This window comes from Engystomops pustulosus, chromosome 6 (assembly GCF_040894005.1).
Source record: "Engystomops pustulosus chromosome 6, aEngPut4.maternal, whole genome shotgun sequence".
In the NCBI taxonomy this organism is placed as follows: domain Eukaryota; kingdom Metazoa; phylum Chordata; class Amphibia; order Anura; family Leptodactylidae; genus Engystomops; species Engystomops pustulosus.
In genome coordinates this window covers 93,717,988-93,735,162 of record NC_092416.1, presented here as the reverse complement: position 1 = coordinate 93,735,162, position 17,175 = coordinate 93,717,988, and the positions used below count along the sequence as shown (strand labels likewise).

The 17,175-nt window shown below is 44.6% G+C and overlaps 1 long non-coding RNA gene across 1 annotated transcript in view; it reads left to right on the top strand.

Annotated features, from left to right (window-relative positions):
* Positions 1-16,920, top strand: part of LOC140065812 (uncharacterized) — a 38,425-nt gene extending 21,505 nt beyond the window's left edge. The window contains exons 2-3 of the long non-coding RNA XR_011848063.1: positions 14,149-14,268; positions 16,641-16,920. This is a non-coding gene — a long non-coding RNA (uncharacterized lncRNA). The remainder of the gene's footprint in view (positions 1-14,148; positions 14,269-16,640) is intronic.
* The last annotated feature ends 255 nt before the right edge of the window (positions 16,921-17,175 follow it).

The following is a 17,175-nucleotide window of genomic DNA, read 5'->3' as shown; positions in this document are numbered from 1 at the left end:
CTATTCAATTTTTCTGGAGGGCCACCTACCTGCTCCTCTGGTTTGAAAACTTTTTTGGACTGCCCCATACAGGCACTCAATCTATTCCATTTTTATGGAGGGCCACCTACCTGCTCCTCTGGTTTGAAAACTTTTTTGGACTGCCACATACAGGCACTCAATCTATTCCATTTTTATGGAGGGCCACCTACCTGCTCCTCTGGTTTGAAAACTTTTTTGGACTGCCACATACAGGCACTCAATCTATTCCATTTTTATGGAGGGCCACCTACCTGCTCCTCTGGTTTGAAAACTTTTTTGGACTGCCACATACAGGCACTCAATCTATTCCATTTTTATGGAGGGCCACCTACCTGCTCCTCTGGTTTGAAAACTTTTTTGGACTGCCACATACAGGCACTCAATCTATTCCATTTTTATGGAGGGCCACCTACCTGCTCCTCTGGTTTGAAAACTTTTTTGGACTGCCACATACAGGCACTCAATCTATTCTATTTTTATGGAGGGCCACCTACCTGCTCCTCTGGTTTGAAAACTTTTTTGGACTGCCACATACAGGCACTCAATCTATTCCATTTTTATGGAGGGCCACCTACCTGCTCCTCTGGTTTGAAAACTTTTTTGGACTGCCACATACAGGCACTCAATCTATTCCATTTTTCTGGAGGGCCACCTACCTGCTCCTCTGGTTTGAAAACTTTTTTGGACTGCCACATACAGGCACTCAATCTATTCCATTTTTATGGAGGGCCACCTACCTGCTCCTCTGGTTTGAAAACTTTTTTGGACTGCCACATACAGGCACTCAATCTATTCCATTTTTATGGAGGGCCACCTACCTGCTCCCACCCACACGCCCAAGCCCTTAATGTGCACATCTCCAGATTGCTAAGCCTGGAGATGCTGCCCTATAGGCTAGTAGAGACCGAGGCCTTTCGCAGCCTCATGGCGGCGGCCGCCCCTCGGTATTCGATCCCCAGCCGCCACTACTTTTCCCGATGTGCCGTCCCAGCCCTGCACCAGCACGTGTCAGACAACATAATCCGTGCCCTGACCAACGCTGTTTCTGACAAGGTCCACCTGACCACGGACACGTGGACGAGTGCTGCCGGGCAGGGCCACTATATATTGCTAACGGCACATTGGGTTAACTTGGTGGAGGCTGGGACCGAGTCTGACCCTGCGGCTGGTCATATACTGCCGACGCCGAGGATTGCGGGGCCTACCTCGGTCCAGGTGTTTCAGGCCTACTATGCCTCCTCCTCCTCCCACCCCTCCTCCACCTCCTCCTCCGAACGACCATCCGTGGGCATGGCGCCATCAGTCGGTAGCTCTAGGCACAGCAGCAGTGCCGTCGCTAAGCGACAGCAGGCAGTGCTGAAACTGCTGAGCCTAGGCGATAAAAGGCACACCGCCCAAGAACTATTACAGGGCATCACGGCGCAGACTGATCTGTGGCTGGCACCGCTGAACCTGAAGCCAGGCATGGTTGTGTGTGACAACGGCCGTAACCTGGTGGCGGCTCTGCAACTCGGCAGACTGACACATATGCCATGCCTGGCCCATGTGTTAAATCTGATAGTTCAGCGTTTCCTCAAGACATACCCCAATCTGTCTGATTTGCTCACGAAGGTGCGCCGCATCTGTGCGCATTTCAGGAAGTCCAGCACAGATGCTGCGACTCTAAGGGCAGCGCAGCGCCGCCTCCAACTGCCCGCTCACCGACTGTTGTGCGACGTGCCCACAAAGTGGAATTCAACATTAACCATGTTATCCAGAGTTTACCAGCAGCGCAGAGCGATTGTAGACTGCCAGATGTCAACTTCCACCAGAACTGGTAGTCAGGTCAATCAGCTTCCTCAAGTCTACAATGAGGAGTGGACGTGGATGTCTGATATCTGTCAGGTGCTGAGTAACTTTGAGGAGTCAACACAGATGGTCAGTGGCGATGCCGCCATCATCAGCCTCACCATCCCGCTGCTTGGCCTGTTGAAAAACTCTCTGGTCAGCATGAAGTCGGAACCTTTGCGCTCCTCACAAGAGACGGGGGAAGAAGATTCCCTTGTTGATAGCCAAAGCACCCTTAGGTCTGTTTCTCAGCGCATATCGGAGGAGGTGGAGGAGGATGAGGAGGAAGAGGAGGAGAATGTTGGCGAGACACAAGAGGAGAGCATTGTTGAGTCCTTCACTGTTGAGCATGTATGGGCAGAAGAAGAGGAGTTGGAGGAGTTGGAGGAGGAGGAAATGGACAGTCAGGCCAGTGAGGGGAGTGAATTCTTACGCGTTGGTACTCTGGCGCATATGGCAGATTTCATGCTAGGCTGCCTATCCCGTGACCCTCGCGTTCAAAGAATTTATTCCAGCACCGATTACTGGGTGTTCACTCTCCTGGACCCACGGTACAAGCAAAATCTTTCCACTCTCATCCCTGGAGAGGAAAGGAGTGTGAGAATGCATGAATACCAGCAGGCCCTGGTGCACAAGCTGAAACAGTATTTCCCTTCTGACAGCGCTAGCGGCAGAGTGCGTAGTTCTGCGGGACAAGTAGCGAGGGAGAGTAGGCGAGCAGACAGCTTGTCCAGCACTGGCAAGGGTATGCTTTACAAGGCTTTTGCCAGCTTTATGTCACCCCAGCAAGACACTGTCACCTGTCCCCAGTCTCGGCAGAGTAGGGCTGATCTTTACAGAAAGATGGTGAGGGAGTACGTAGCTGACCATACCATCGTCCTAAATGATCACACAGCTCCCTACAACTACTGGGTTTCAAAGCTGGACATGTGGCACGAACTGGCGCTGTACGCCTTGGAGGTTCTTGCCTGCCCTGCCGCTAGCGTCTTGTCCGAGCGGGTTTTCAGTGCAGCTGGTGGCATCATCACCGATAAGCGTACACGCCTGTAGACTGACAGCGCTGACAGGCTGACGCTTATCAAGATGAATAAAGCCTGGATTTCTCCTAATTTCCAATCTCCACCAGGTGAAGGAAGCTCAACCTGAATAATTTATCCACTCCTCCTCCTCCTCATTTTCCTCCTTCTCCTCCTCTTTGTACAGTAAAGCAGAGGAAACTGGCTATTTTTTTACAGGGCCCACTGGCTCTAGCTATAGTACTTTATGCATTTAATTTTTATGGAGGGCCACCGACCCGTTCCTCTGTTTTAAACAATTTTTGGGAGTGCCACATACAGGCACTCAATCTATTCAATTTTTCTGGAGGGCCACCTACCTGCTCCTCTGGTTTGAAAACTTTTTTGGACTGCCACATACAGGCACTCAATCTATTCCATTTTTATGGAGGGCCACCTACCTGCTCCTCTGGTTTGAAAACTTTTTTGGACTGCCACATACAGGCACTCAATCTATTCCATTTTTATGGAGGGCCACCTACCTGCTCCTCTGGTTTGAAAACTTTTTTGGACTGCCACATACAGGCACTCAATCTATTCCATTTTTATGGAGGGCCACCTACCTGCTCCTCTGGTTTGAAAACTTTTTTGGACTGCCACATACAGGCACTCAATCTATTCCATTTTTATGGAGGGCCACCTACCTGCTCCTCTGGTTTGAAAACTTTTTTGGACTGCCACATACAGGCACTCAATCTATTCCATTTTTATGGAGGGCCACCTACCTGCTCCTCTGGTTTGAAAACTTTTTTGGACTGCCACATACAGGCACTCAATCTATTCCATTTTTATGGAGGGCCACCTACCTGCTCCTCTGGTTTGAAAACTTTTTTGGACTGCCACATACAGGCACTCAATCTATTCTATTTTTATGGAGGGCCACCTACCTGCTCCTCTGGTTTGAAAACTTTTTTGGACTGCCACATACAGGCACTCAATCTATTCCATTTTTATGGAGGGCCACCTACCTGCTCCTCTGGTTTGAAAACTTTTTTGGACTGCCACATACAGGCACTCAATCTATTCCATTTTTCTGGAGGGCCACCTACCTGCTCCTCTGGTTTGAAAACTTTTTTGGACTGCCACATACAGGCACTCAATCTATTCCATTTTTATGGAGGGCCACCTACCTGCTCCTCTGGTTTGAAAACTTTTTTGGACTGCCACATACAGGCACTCAATCTATTCCATTTTTATGGAGGGCCACCTACCTGCTCCTCTGGTTTGAAAACTTTTTTGGACTGCCACATACAGGCACTCAATCTATTCCATTTTTCTGGAGGGCCACCTACCTGCTCCTCTGGTTTGAAAACTTTTTTGGACTGCCACATACAGGCACTCAATCTATTCCATTTTTATGGAGGGCCACCTACCTGCTCCTCTGGTTTGAAAACTTTTTTGGACTGCCACATACAGGCACTCAATCTATTCCATTTTTATGGAGGGCCACCTACCTGCTCCTCTGGTTTGAAAACTTTTTTGGACTGCCACATACAGGCACTCAATCTATTCCATTTTTCTGGAGGGCCACCTACCTGCTCCTCTGGTTTGAAAACTTTTTTGGACTGCCACATACAGGCACTATCCAAATTGAATTGTCTCCATAGCAGCCTCCACACGTTGTCTCCATTGCTACCTCCAAAAGTCGTCCATATAGCTGCCTCCATACATCGTCCCTTTATCAAACGAGGTGTGTCAGGCCGAAATTTGGGTTGTTTTCATGGATTCCACATCAAAGTTGTTAACTTTGTCGCCACCCTGCTGTGTTATCCACAAAATACACTGGCAAACTTTTACCATTTACGGATATTATTTCAGCGCTTCTTGCGCATCTGTTTACATTCCCCTCACCCGCCATATCCTAAACTTATAAGAACGCTACTACACTTGATCTTATACAAAAGGTTCTTAGAAGTGCTGTTTGGGGAGTAGCCTAGAGACAGGGGCTTGGATTGGCGGAAGCTCGCCTGGCAGCGGAGCGCCAGCTCCATGCCAAGAACCAACTAACATAGTTTTAACTGCAGCACCTTTAATCTACTACTAGTTCACTGCCTCCATACATGGCCGCCTTATCAAACGTGCTGTGTCAGGCAGAATTTTGGGTTGTTTTCATGGCTTCCACAACAAACTTGTTAACTTTGTCGCCACCCTGCTGTGTAATCCTCAAAATATACTGGCAAACTTTTACCATTTACGGATATTATTTCAGCGCTTCTTGCGCATCTGTTTACATTCCCCTCACCCGCCATATTCCAAACTTATAAGAACGCTACTACACTTAACTTGGTGCAGGCTGGGACCGAGTCTGACCCTGGGGCTGGTCATATACTGCCGACGCAGAGGATTGCGGGGCCTACCTCGGTCCAGGTGTTTCAGGCCTACTATGCCTCCTCCTTCTCCCACCCCTCCTCCTCCTCCTCCTCCTCCTCCGAATTACCATCCGTGGGCATGGCGCCATCAGTCGGTAGCTCTAGGCACAGCAGCAGTGCCGTCGCTAAGCGACAGCAGGCGGTGCTCAAACTGCTGAGCCTAGGTGATAAAAGGCACACCGCCCAAGAGCTATTACAGGGCATTCCGCATCAAACTTGTTAACTTTGTCGCCACCGTGCTGTGTAAGCCACAAAATATACTGGAAAACTTTTTTCATTTACGGATATTATTTCAGCGCTTCTTGCGCAGATGTTTACATTCCCCTCACCCGCCATATCCCAAACTTATAAGAACGCTACTACACTTGATCTTATACAAAAGGTTCTTAGAAGTGCTGTTTGGGGAGTAGCCTAGAGACAGGGGCTTGGATTGGCAAAAGCTCGCCTGGCAGCGGAGCGCCAGCTCCATGCCAAGATCCAACTAACATAGTTTTAACTGCAGCACCTTTAATCTACTACTAGTTCACTGCCTCCATACATGGTCCCCTTATCAAACGAGCTGTGTCAGGCAGAATTTTGGATTGTTTTCATGGCTTGCATGTTAACTTTGTCGCCACCCTGCTGTGTAATCCACAAAATATACTGGCAAACTTTTATCATGTACCGATATTATTTGAGCGCTTCTTGCTCACCTCCTTTGGTTCCTCTCTGCCACCCATTGGTTTGAAGCCTGAGTCCATTTAGGGTATGTTGCCATGCCACTCTCTAGCCTGCCGCTGCCTCTGCATGCCGTCCCCTATAGTGTCAGGGTCAATTATTGGATGTTTTAGATGCTATCTAGCCTCATTCGGTCACTCTGTCATGGCCATGCTGTTGCCCATAATTTTGGCATAATGGTGCGATTAAGCAGCCTCAGAGGCATCCATGCATGCTGCCCCTGCTGTTTCCTGTCCATTTCCGTGGTGTTTCCATCCTTTTCTGAGGTTCCCAGGTGTTTGGCCAAGCTTCCCTGTGCAGAGCCTTGGTCCCCTTGAAAAATGCTCGAGTCTCCCATTGACTTCAATGGGGCTCGTTACTCGAAACGAGCACTCGAGCATCGGGAAAAGTTCGTCTCGAATAACGAGTACCCGAGCATTTTAGTGCTCGCTCATCTCTATTTATAATGTTTTCATACATTTACAAAAATTAAAACCTCCTGTACAAAAATTATTTTTTTGATTTTGCCAACTTCTGGTGCTAATAACTTTTTTACACTTTGGTGTACGGAGCTGTGGGTGGTGTCATTTTTTGCGAAATTTGATAATATTTTCAATGATATCATTTTTAGGACTGTACGACCTTTTGATCACTTTTTATAGATTTTTTTAGACTTTGGGCGCTATTTTCCGTTACGGGGTTAAACGCATTGAAAAACCGTTATCATATTATGATAGATCGGGCATTTTCAGACGCGTCGATACCTGATGTGTTTATGATTTTTACTGTTTATTTATATTTATGTCAGTTCTAGGGAAAGGGGGGTGATTTGAAATTTTAGGTTTTTTTATTATAATTTTTTTTTTTAAACTTTTTTTTATTTTTATTTATACTATTTTTCAGACTCCCTAGGGTACTTTAACCCTAGGTTGTCTGATCGATCCTATCATATACTGCCATACTACAGTATGGCAGTATATGGGGATTTTCTTCCTCGTTCATTACAATTTGCTATCAGCACATTGTAATGAAGGGGTTAAAACGAAATAGCCTCGGGTCTTCGGAAGACCCGAGGCTACCATGGAGATGGATCGCCGCTATCTGTTTGAGGCCATCGCTGTGAAGCAAAGACTTACTGGCTATGGAGAGGGCTCAGCCCGTGAGCCCTCTCCATGCAGCGCGACCCGACCACCGCTGTAAATACACGGCGGGCGGTCGCGAACCGGTTAATTCACTGTAATTTTATGGTAGAGTCACACCCTTTTTAGGTACAAAGCAGTTGTTTATGGTCACTGTAGCTATAAGTCAGATGATGGCACAGTACTCTAAATGCAGAATAAGCCGTAACCTAGCAATCTGCCAAACATATCATATTGCCTTTTTTTTTCATTCCAACATTTTTGTAACTAATTTCCATTTTTGTGTGCAGTTTGCCTCACTAAAGTGCAGAGTGCACCAGATTCTTGAAGACCAACGCAGAGGGGCTCATTTACTAAGGGTCCGAATCGCATGAATCCATCGGGTATCCCAACAATTTCCGATATGCGCCCAATTCTGCCAGGATTTTGGCGCACGCGATCGGATTTCGGTGCAATCGCGCCAGTTTGCATGCAACGGAAATCGGGGGCATGGCCGTCAGAAAACCCGATGGATTCGGAAAAACCGTGGTATTTTTTTAAAAAAAAAGGCCGCTTGACACTTACCTGCACCAAGAAATAGAAGGTGAACTCCGGTGAACTCTAGCGGACCTCAGCGCAGCAGTGACACCTAGTGGATATCGGATCACGGACCTTAGTAAATCCTGGCCGGACCCGAATCAGTGTCGGAGAACCCGCCGCTGGATCGCGACTGGACCGGGTAAGTAAATGTAACCACAGTCTTCAATAATCTGGCATAACCAGTTTCTGATGCACTAAGTCTAACGAGTTGTAATAATAAATGGGCCGCACGGTCCTAATTGGCACTGGAATGCTCCTAAGTGTGCAGGATTTTGTAGCGCAGCGGACAGAGTGCAGCCACAACCCAAAACTGACGCAGATACTTCATAAATAAATGTGCAGGCAGTTTGCACTTTCTTTCGATTGCAAAATCAGAAAGAAAACAATACAAACAGCCGCCCACATGACTGCTTATTCAGATATTAAAACTACTAGTTTTTATGGCCATTTATGCGTTCTGCTTCATATACAAATTTACCTTAATTAGTCTTGTGGCGGAATACAGCATCATCAAGTTATGTAGTCATCACACAAAATCTCCCATTGTGAGGTATGATTGATAAGTGAAGAACACAGTGAAAGAACACAGTGAAGAACACATTGCAGATGTTACGAACATCTGCTAACTTAGCCGAAGACACGAGCGCCGAACAGTGGAGGAGTATATCGCATATAAATGTGACTATATATAACTTTCTGGATTTGAAGTCTGTAGAAAACTAGGTAACAGCTGCTCTGGTCACTGATTGTTACCCAAAACACAAGAAGACGATTCAGAGGTTTAGATTTCCAGGGGATTTTTTTTAGAAGGAAATAAGCTTTAATCGTACGAGAAGCTCCGCAGCCGTTCATTTTCTTGTTATACAGCGCATTCCGTGCATTGATTAATCCCCTACTTCAAAAATAAACATTTCATTTCCAATGAGCTTCTCCATGCCACGGCGAGCAAAACCGCGACAAGATGCAACAAGAAACTGGTAATGACTTGTGATCGCATTTGCTGGAGCGGGCATGGAGGAGCGGGGCTGGAGCAGGCATGGAGGAGCAGAGCGGGGCTGGAGCGGGCATGGAGGAGTGGAGCGGTGGCTGGAGCGGGCATGGAGGAGCGGAGCGGTGGCTGGAGCGGGCATGGAGGAGCGGGGCTGGAGTAGGCATGGAGGAGCGGAGCGGGGGCTGGAGCGAAACGGAACACATGGAGGAGAGGAGGCTGGAGCGGAGCGGGCTGGAGCAGGACCAACAGTCCAACCCAGTGAAGAACACATTGCAGATGTTCCGAACATCCGCTAACTAACGGAAGACACGCGCGCCGAATGGTGTTCTTCACAATAGTATGTGAAGAACACATTGCAGATGTATGGAAACAACTGCAATGTATTCTTCACACATATTGTTCTTCATATACTATTGTTCGGCCCACGTGTCTTCTGATAAGTTAGCAGATGTTCAGAACATCTGCAATGTGTTCTTTCATTGAAAACATCTGCAAAAATCTGCAATATGTTCTTCTTTAGTGTTCTTTCAATGTGTTCTTTCAGTGAAAAATGCTCGAGTCTCCCATTGACTTCAATGGGGTTCATTTTTCGATATGAGTGCTCGAGCATCAGGAAAAGTTCGACCCGAGTAACGAGCACTTGAGCATTTTAGTGCTTGCTCATCTCTAATGGTGAGCTTTCGAGAATACTAGTTCTCTTCGTCAGACATGATGTTATGCATGAAACAGAAAATTCACCAAAGGATATTAAAAAAAACCTCTAAAACAACAGATTGATAAATACAGGGACATCTTATTTACGACGGGACGGCAATAAAAACATTAAAAGCCTATGAGGCGAGACACAAGAGCCCTGGCTCTTATCTGCTTGTGGCCTCCAGGTCAGAGGTAGAAGGTCATGAATGTTAAGACCACTTTGCAAGGTGTTGAATCTCCTCATTAATTTATACTCCCATTAAAATAGTAATCTGCAAGTCTTCCATAGTGTGGTCCTCTCTGGAGAAATGTGCGTCCACTGGCAGATCTTTCCTTTCATTTTTAATATCAGCTCTGTGATAGTTCATACGTTGACGAAGTCTCTGAACTGTTTTCCCAACATAAAGGCCTGTGGTTGGACACTGCTGACACATAATAAGGTAAACCACATTAGAAGACCTGCAGGAAAAGGTTCCCTTGATCTGATGTACCTGCTGTGATTGAGGTACAGGTACCTGGTCACCTGTGCGAATGTGCGGGCATGTTTTACACCTGCTTTGCAGGCAGGGTGAGGTACCATTTTCTGATGGAGGTCTCAGGGCACTCCGGACAACCAGTTGTTTCAGGTTTGGTGGTTGCCGGAAGGACAGGAGAGGAGGGACTGGAAATATTTCTTTTAGTCTTGTAATTTATGGAGAATCGGTTGGAGTTCCTTGGCAATGTGACGTAGGATCTCCAGTTGTGGGCTGTAAGTGACTACTAGGGGTACTCTGGCCTCTTGTGGGGTCTCCTTATATGTGAGTAAATCATCTATGTTGATGACTGCTGCTTTACTTATTTGGTTATCAGTCACTTTTGGTCTGTAGCCCAACTGGAGAAATTCAGACCTGAGCTCTAGGAAGTGTTTTTCCAGGTCTATCTGAATAGCTAAGTTTCAGATTGCCTGACCTCAGCCCAATGCGCTCAATTTTTTCTGTTAGTTAGGGTTACTGACTAAAAGAAACTACTTTTCATTACTTTGACCAGTAATGTAAATCTGCTTAGACTTCTCTAAACCTTTAAAAGCTTATATCTTCACTTGGAAGTGTTATAATGTGTGCTTCACATAATAGGAACAGTAGTGGAGGGCCTGTAGATGCTCCCAAGTCTAAGTCCCTTTTCATTCATATAAAGCACTTGGAGCACTTGCAGGCCCTGTCCTTGTGAGGAGTTTGCGACAAGACACTAGATAAGGGACGGATGCATGTAGTAGATAAACTCTAGCTCAAAGTTACCAGATTTGCCCACATGGGGTCACTAATCCTCTTTAAGCAACAAATCATCAGTTATACATTATGATAAACATAACTCGGAATTTCAGCTATTCCCATCTAGGAAAGCAGGAATCATCAGCATGAGCAACTGTGCATATAAATATCTGCAATATGCGGGGATGAGAAAGCATGTGCTCTCATACATTCCCTGTACCATTGCTAAGGTTAAGTATCTGAAAATAAAATAACAAGGTTACAGAATTTATTTTTAAAGTATGATTAACCTTAAATTATAAAGAATATATTTTTTTACAGGATGAATAACTGGCCATGAATACCTTGTTACTGCTTTATATAGGTCATTAACCCCTTGACACCAGCGCACCTGATGCATTGCGTGTAACCATTTGTCACTACAATGGCACATTTATGAAAACAATGCAATTTTTACTCTGCACCATTCACTTTGTATTACATTTGAGCCAGCATCTTAGGGGTTGCTCATACAACCCTAGATACATTCTTTGGAGGGGTGTCTTTTCCAAAATGGGGTCACTTATTGGCGGTTTCTATTGTACTGGTACCTCAGGGGCAACTTTAACACCAATCTAGTGAAATCGGAGTCCAAAAAGCTAAATTACGACCATTCCCTCCTGAGACCTGCTGTGCGCCATTTGTACATTTTTACTCTGCACCATACACTGTGTATTATATTTTGACCAGCTTGTTGTGGGTTAAAATGCTCACCACAACCACAGATAAATTCTTTGAGGGGTGTAGTTTCAAAAATGGTCTCACTTCTCGGCGTTTCTGATTTGAATAGTTTCAGATGTAAGGTTCATAAAATTATGTTACTTGTGGGGGTTTATAGTACATAAGCCTTTATAGGGCACTACCAAAATAAATTGGCTCACCAAAAATTTTGTGTTTTTCAAATTTTAAAATTTAAGAACTTGTTTTGAAAAATATAAACCTTCTATCATCCGTTAAAAAAAGGAAACATACAACAAATTATGGAAATATAAAGAGGCCAAATGGCAAAAGGTTTCTTACAAAAAGATTGTGTAATGAATTTTTGTCTAAAATGAAACATTTCAAACCTGAAAATTGAATTTTTTTTCAAAATTATTGAATTTTTACCCCCCCAAAAAGTAACTGATCAGAGAAATTATACTACTAACATGAACTCCAATGTCTCACAAGAAAACACTTTTAAAATCACAGAAATATATGTTAAAGTGTTGAAAAGTTTTTACCACAGGAAGAGACACTGTTCAGATTTTTTAAAAAGGACTGAGCCTTAACGTATAAACAGGCTACGTCCTGAAGGGGTTAATATACATTCTAACTCTAGAACTCCTACTGATCAATACATAAGGGAGGCTAGACCTCAGTATGGCAAAGGAGGTGGCAAGAAAGGCACAGCCCGAGAAGTGGTTTGGGGTATCCGTTGCAGTAGTTGTATGTGATCTGTTAGAAAGGGTCACGAGTATGATGGGGAATGCAGGCCCATCCTAATTAGGTTTTAGTGTTGCTGTCAGTGGTTTTATGGGATTTTTTACATTTTTATAATGGGTTGGAGGGTCTTGGAATTAGTAATGAATGCTGGGCAGGGAACACATAGGCAGGCATTTATTAATATCAATTAATAGCACACAAAGAAAAAGGGTTAGCACTGTCTTCCCATTCATTAAGGTGAAATAGAACTCTGTAGATCACATTTTTTACCAAAGGTTGCACCACATAACGAGCAGAAAAGGTGATTCACAAGTGGTACCATAATTTTGCACCCAAAAAAAGAACAATTTGTGAGTGTCGGAAAACCACTATATTGTAGTGCAGGCACTTCATAAATAGGTAACAGGCACAGCAAGATGGAAAAAAATCTGCCAGTTTTCCATTTGAAAGTCAATAATAAATGCTCCCCATTGGGTAGTGGACATGTAGTTATGGCACCTAGAAGGTGATGATGCAAAAAGTTATTTTGTCCTGGGGAAAAAACCCTTGAAACTTTAGTGACAGAAAAATAAAAAAGTTATAGCTTGTAGTATTCACTGACTGGTTTATAACTGGTGTGGAGATAAGGGGCCACACTGCTAGATATGGATGGATAGATAGATAGATAGATAGATAGATAGATAGATAGATAGATAGATAGATAGATAGATAGATAGATAGATAACTATCAATTACAATCAATATTTAAGAGCTTACAGTGTAATGTTATTAGTAGTAATTTGTTAGAAAGCCAAAATACTTCTGCCCCTGTGTTGACATGAGTTTCCTCTGTGGTGTGTGGTGTCAGGGGGACATGTGACATATGATAGCTGCTGGCTCAGGTAACCAGACCGCAGAAGAGAGGAACAAACATATTCCGCAGAAGAGAGGAACAAACATATTGAAGAAATCTGATCATGTAGAGGCCTACTCCAACGCCTCACACGAGGTGAGCTATGCTCATAAAATGCCCTCAGCTCTCGAGTTCACTTTTGCTCATGAGTCTTCCAGATCTCATGTAAATAACAACTGTAAGTTAGAGGTCACTGAGATATTTATAAGTGAGATAAGTGAGCTATTGCTGAGGCCTAAAAGGAAAGTGTCCCTAACATGAAAAAATATACATATAAATTACTGTCTAATAATTTTTCTAATTTTTCTAAGTACAAATACCTATAACATCAGAGACAGAGCAGTCTATGAGACACTGCATCTTAGAGCTGGAGTTCGACTCCTCCCTATCAAGATCTTCTCACAGGTCTTCATATATGTCAACCGTCCCCGATCCAATGGGGTATTCTTGGATTTCGGACTCTGTCCAGCTGTTCCGGGGTGTCCTGGAACCAATAGTGTATGCATACAGTGATGATGCAGACAGTAGGTGGAAACAAAGTAATGGTGTGGCTTAGAGCAAAAATAAATTTCTTTGATGTGTCTTCCGTCCCTCTTTGATGGAAAAAAAATCTTTTGAGGTATGGGTCATATTGATTGATTCAGCATAGGAGATATAGTACACCAGGGGCGGCGCCAGCATCTGGCATACCTGGGTAAATGCTGTGCTGCTAGGGGGCCCACCCGCGCTGCGGAGCATATCACAGCAGCTCTGCACATCTTTCTTACATCACTGCCATCAGGTCACTAGGAGGACTGCAGAAGAGCTATATCCTGCACTGTTCCTCCCCCATCATCTTAACTCGGACAAAGGAAAGAAAGAGGCATCCACTGTCAGCAAATTACAGGCATGGGTTTCTGAAAAATTTAGAGTTTTCAAGTGCCCATAGGCTTAGTGTTCTTTGCTTAGCTTATTTACTAAGGGTCATGGATCACACTTTCGTTGGACTGTGTGCCGTTTTCGGGGTTTGCACAACTTTGACAGCTATTTAACAGGGGTTTCTGCTGGAATTGTGTTGCACGTGATCAGTTTTAGGCATAGCTTTCATGTGACAGAAATCGGGGGCGAGCCGTCGGATGATCTGACTGATTCGGACTGATCACGGGATTTAACTTTCAAATTAACTTTCATAGGAAGAAGAAGGTGAACTCCATCGGACCTGAGCGGGGAAGCAACACATGCAGGATATCGGGAGCATCTTAGTGAATCACGCACAGTGCATTATGCACTTTCGGTGAACTCTAGCGGACCTGGTCAGTAAATGTGCCCCTAAATATTAACACCTTCCCCCATCACCCCTTTACTTGGAGCTAAAGAGAAACCTGAAACCTGTAATAGCTCAGGAATTGGATGAAGAGGGGAAGGAAAAGAGCAGAGTGGGAAAAGTCCCACCCCCTTTTTTCTAAAACAAGCCTATAGCCCCACCCGCAAGCATAGTATCATTTCGACCTATTTTTCTAAACCACGCCCCAATTTCTCCTCCTGCAAACATAGTATAATATCAAACTGTCCTGCATCCTCCCTCATACTGTGGCCACCTGTCCTCCAGCCTCTTCTTGTAGCCTCCTGTCCTCCAGCCTCCTCCTCCTGTAGCTTCCTGTTCTCCAGCCTCTTCCTGTAGCCTCCTGTCCTCCAGCCTTGCATGTATCCATACTTCCCAACTTTTGCGTGAGAGAAAGAGGTGGGAAAGGCCCTTTTTTCTGAACCATGCCTCTTGCTTCACCAGCAAGCATAGTATAAATTTGACCCATGCTCCATCCTCGTTTGTGGTCTCCAGTACTTATACCTTCTCCTGCAGCCTCCTGTCTTCCTGACTCCTCCTTTAGCCTCCTGTAATCAAGACTCCTCCTGCAATTCAGACTCCTCCTGTAGCCTCCTGTCCTCCAGACTTCTCTTATAGCCTTCTGTCCTCCAGCCTCCTCCTGTCTTCAAGCTTCCTCCTGTGGCCTCCTGTTCTCCAGCCTCCTCCATCAGCTTTCTATCCACCAGCCTCCACCTGTAGCCTCCTTTCCTCCAGCCACCTCCTTCCTCCAGCCTCCCCCTGTAGCCTACTCTCCTCCAGCCACCTCCTTCCTATAGCCTCCCCTTTAGCTTTGTGTCTTCCAGCCTCCTGTCCTCCAGCCTCCTCCTGTAGCCCCTTTTCCTCCATCCCCCCTCATAATGTTGCCTCCCCCCTCCATCATATAGTGGCCCTGTCCACCACCATCCTCTGAATATTGTGGTCCCTTTCCTCCATCCTCAATTATTGTGGTCTCTCTCCCCTTCTGGTTATTAAAATAAAACCCTACTTACCTTAGGGTGGGCCCATTTGACCTTAGCCCCTCCCCTCGTTATCTCTGAGCCAAACGGAGAGAAGGAAGAATAAATGCGAGGGAACGATAGCAAGGTAAGTGAAGTTATTTTCTTAAAACAGAGAGGAGGCAGCAGGAGCTGGTCCCGCCTGTTGGTCTCTGCTCTGTACCTCTATAGTGTCGGGGTGGACACAAGGAGGTGGGACATTGCATGACAGCACAGAACATTCCCCCAACTGTGCCCAAAAACCAAGACTGTCCTGCTGAATCTAGTTGGGAGCTATCTGTGTCTGCCTTTGCCTGCATGTATGTATGTGTCTGCCTGCATGTGTATAGTCTGCATGTATCTGTGTCTGTCTACATGTATGTGGGTGTCTGCCTGCATGTATGTCTGTTAGTATCTGTGTGTGCCCTCATGGTTGTGTGTCTGTCTCCATGTATCTGTGTCCATGTAGCCTGTCTGCATGTGTGTCTGCCTGTATATATGGGTGCATGTGTGTAGACTAAAAATATTAATCACCTCAAATGAACATGAGAAGTACAGAGAATTCCCACATAAAAAAGTGTAGGAACATGACAGGGTCACATCTGTAACATCTGTCTGCATGTATATGTGTGCACATGTGATATCTATATTTGTATATGTAGATAGCTTAGTATGTTTCTGCATTTGTTTCATCCTTTATTTCTATTGAGTAGGTGATTTATTTACAAAAATAATTTTAGGAACATTATTTATTAGAAAAGTATATAACTGTGTTATTTATATGTTTATGGCTATGTTTCTGCTATGCCCTATAGGTCTTTAAAGGAACCTGTCCTTTGACTCTTTCCTCACAAAGTAGCTCTTTATTCTGCTCTTTAATGGTATTCAGTTTGGTATGCCTTACATTATAGTCCCTACTCTTTCACCTGCTCTCGGTGGGCATGTGCTACTTCACTGCTCAGTGTGAGTGTAATCTTCTGCTACCCAACCATGCTCAAATGTGCGTGCACTCATCATCCAGAAGCTAACATCTGGAATGCTCAACTAAAGGACATCAATTATATGTGGTGGATTTGCAGGATTTGTGGATCTTGTGTCCCTGGTTCATCGGAGCTTGATTTTGATTTCCCTTTACTAATATGGCAAATTACTGCATTTTCGCCATTTTTCCGTCCACTAAATTTGAATTAACAGTAAAAAAAGGTTGTACAGTTCCCAAAATGGTATCAAAGAAAATGTCAGCTTGTCACACATAAAACTACACCTTACACAGATGCATAGAATAATGTATAAAAATTGCAGTACAGGGAAATTTTTTTGCAAATTATTATTATTATTTTTTTTAAAGGGGATTTATCATCTGGACTTCACAGTGAAAGATGTAAAAACAAAGAACACGAGAAAACTGCACAATTTTCTTTTTTGGCAATACTATAGCATTTGGAATTTTTCTCAGCTTTCCAGTACATTGTATGGAATTTTACATGGTACCAGTAAAACAAGACAATTTGTCCCAAAGCTAACAAGTACTTATACATCACTGTGAATGGGAAAAAAAAGAGTTGTTGCTTTTTTAAAGGAAACCGTTCATCACATTTACCAAATACAGTTAGTGACAGGTTCCTAAAGTGCCCTTTTAACTAACGGATAACCTTCTTTTATCTGAAAATTGTTTCACCATAAAATCAACTTTATCTTGTATTACCTGGCATCAGAGGGGTCATGTCCTACTTGGCCAGCCCCTCCCATCTACTCCTTCCGATGTCCCAAGCCCCATATAAATATTCACCACTTCAGTCATGTGACCAGGGTGATGTCTTTTAAGGACCTGTTACATCTGCAACATCATGCATGCATCTGATAACATAAAATACACTATGCCT